Raw genomic sequence first — 3319 nt, forward strand, 5'->3', positions numbered from 1 at the left:
ACCTCACCTGAATGTTGGGGGGCTAACCTCACCTGAGCTTCCCTTCCTGGGTAGGCTGGACATCCAAGGGATTGCTTGTGTAGATTTGTTAATGCCATGGAAACTAATTTTCTCAATTCCAACTTGATTGACACCTTAGATTCAGAATATAAAAAGGTTATCATGCATACAAATGTAACCTGGTTTTAGGAGTACTAGAGATAATGATGAACTTTCAAAACCCAAGAGATCTGTATGTTTTTGCTTTATATGAAAATGTCCATAAAATTAAATATAATTCTCATATTATAATAAAAATTTCCTCACAGAATTATCTATAACTTAGATACCAAGAAACTACTTACTGCCAGGAATACTAACCTTTATAATGTCTTAAAAGTGCATTTGTGAAATATTGGTTTTGATGTAAACCTCATAATTTAAATTTTGACATTTAAATTGAGTAGCTTGCCATTTTCAACATCAGATAAACATATGAATCCAATATGTTTAGTAAGATCAGCATTAAAAATGAAGATTCCCAGTTTAACTTCCCAGACTTATTATGTCATGTCTACATGACTAGCACATTACCTGGGTTCATAATGCTCTGCGTAACAGCTAGCAGACTCAAATTTGTTCATCTGGGGGTTAGATTTTGGTCTTATTGTCTGGTGTGGGCTTGTGTAGCTTTATATAAGCTGCAGAATGGTGATATATGATGTAAAATCCTATTCCAATATTATTTTTTAAACACGGGCTTGGAGAGTGTTATTCTCTAAGCCAAAGGTTATAAGCTTTGTTTGTTTATGTTTAGAAGTTGGATGATATACTGTCTCCTTCCTGTTGTGGCTAAATAACTAAACACAAAAAAATTAAGAAAGGAGGGTTTATTTTTCTAACAATTCGAGAGTATAGTCCATCCTACCAGAGAAGACAATGCAATAGGAACTTGGGACACCTGGACCACCACATCCACGGTCAGGAAGCAGAGATGAAGTTTCAGTTCCTTTTTGCTTTTTAGTCAGTCTAGGACCCCAACGAATGAAAGTGGTGCCGCACAGGACGGGCAGGTCCTTCTGCTTGTCCTAGTTAAAGCTATCAATGCTGTGATAAATCACATGACCAATGCAACTTGTGGGGCGGGGGATATTTGGCTTACACTTCCATGCAACTTGTGGGGCGGGGGATATTTGGCTTACACTTCCATATCGCTGTTCATTACCAAAAGGAAGTCAGGACAGAATCTCAAGCAGGGCAGGAACCCAGAGGCAGGAGCTGATAATAAGGCCATGGAAGAATGTTGCTTAGTAGCTTGCTCCTCATGGCTTGTTGAGCCTGCTTTCTTATAGAGCCCAGGACCATCTACCCAGGGAAGGCACCACTCACAACGGTCCCATCAATCATTAATTAGGAAAATACCCTATGGGCTGCCTACAGCCTGATCTGATGGAGGCATTTTCTTAATGAAGGTCCTCTCTGATGACTTTAGCTTGTGTCAGTTGACAAAACTAACCAGCACGCGCCTCGGTTAATCTAACCCAGATAATCCCTCACAGACATGTTTAAAAAAAAAAAAAAAAAAAAAAGACTGGTTTACTAGGCGGTTCTTGATCCTAACAACTTGACAGTATTAGCAACAATAAACATATTTCTTTCTCTTGAAATATGCTGTGCCTCAGGGCCAGTGAGATGGCTCGGGGGGGGGGGGGGTGATGGTGCTCGCTGCCAAGCCTAGGGACCTGAATTCAATCTCCAGAAACTACATTTCCAAAGGAAACAGCTTTGAGTTGATTCACAAGAGATGTCCTCTAGTGCTGTGATGTGCACACTCCTACATACACACACACTAAATAAATGTAACTTTTTAAAATTAAGTGTTAGTTAAATCATTTCTTTCCTTTGCAATTTGTAGTGATTTGAATGAAGATGGCCCTTGTAAGCTGATAGCTAGTGGCACTATTAAGAGGTGTAGCCTTGTTGGAGTGGGTGTGGTCTTGTAAAGGAAATGTGTTGCTCCGGGGTGGGCTTTGAAGTTTCAGAAGCTTAATCCAGGCCCAGTGGCTCCTGCTCTTAGAATCCATCCAGTAAATTCACAGCTGGAGAAACGTCTTCATGTCAAAGTCAAAGAACTGAGTACCATTAAAGTTCTCCTACTTCAAAGTCCCTGTTGTGCAGCCATTCCAAGGCCATTACTGTGTGCAGACTCAGTTAGTTTTAAACATCTGACCTCCAGTGACACCAGACTCCTGCTCCAACAATGTTTTCTGCTGGCCGAGCATTTCCAAGAGTCTCTTATCAGAACCTCTGTCATTTTGACTTTCAGCTCCTTTTCCAGTACCATATCTGCCTGTGTACTGTCATGATGATCATGAACTAAACCTCTCAATCAGCCTATAAGAGTTGCCATGGTTGTGGAGTCTCTTCGAGGCTATTAAAAAACAACAACAACACCAAAAACAAAACAAAAACAAAAACAAAAAAACAAATACTAAGACTATTCAATTCCAGATTGTTCATTTTGAAGATGTTTCAATTCTTCAATAGTAAATGAAAATAGCTGTACTGTAGTTTTTCTCTCTCTACAGAGAATAACAGATGACACTGGGAATTAAGATACTTGTTAGCTGTGAGTTATTCTATAGACCTATGTATAACCAGGCAGTGTACACAGAAATGATTCATTTCAACTTCTGAGCATTAGTTTAGAACATGCGCTTGATTAATATTCAATCAAATGCTTGGATACAAGCTCTTGCCAAAAGGTAAAATCTCAGCCATTTATCTGGGAATATTCCTGGAGACTATGTTCCTTCCTTCATTCTGCCCACATGGGTGCTTGACTCTCCTAAGCAATGACAGTCTATGCCAACACAGAAAGTTTTACATTAGAACATAGGCATATGATCCTGCAGTGACCTGCCATAGTTGAGCTGTTCCTGCCCTTTCAAAGCTAAATCTATTTCTGCCTCTGAATGGCAAGTTCCTTGAATGAGCAAATAGCAGAACTGCAGATTGTGAACAGCAGTAGTGGCTTCGACTTTCCAACACACCTTCCTTAAAACAATTCTTTCTGTTCTCACCAGGTTTGAAACCTGAAATCCATACTGTTTTATTCAGATCAAGTCAGTTGACAGAGGCACTGACCTCTTCTCCTTTACTAATTTTACAGCCAGATAGAAGTAGCTTTGGACCCAGTTGGCTCAGCCGATAATGTACCTGCCACACAGCACTGGTACCCAAGTTCAATCTCCAGGGCTCACAGAAAAGAGAAATGGAAGAAGAAATCCACTGTCATCTTATTCCTCCTCCTCTTCCTCTTCCTCCTCCTCCTCCTCCT

General features: G+C 40.2%; 1 pseudogene; it reads right to left on the minus strand.

Annotated features, from left to right (window-relative positions):
* Positions 1-2827: 2827 nt before the first annotated feature.
* Positions 2828-3319, minus strand: part of LOC110329463 — a 1006-nt pseudogene continuing 514 nt past the window's right edge.

This window comes from Mus pahari, chromosome 12 (genome assembly GCF_900095145.1).
Source record: "Mus pahari chromosome 12, PAHARI_EIJ_v1.1, whole genome shotgun sequence".
NCBI lineage: Eukaryota > Metazoa > Chordata > Mammalia > Rodentia > Muridae > Mus > Mus pahari.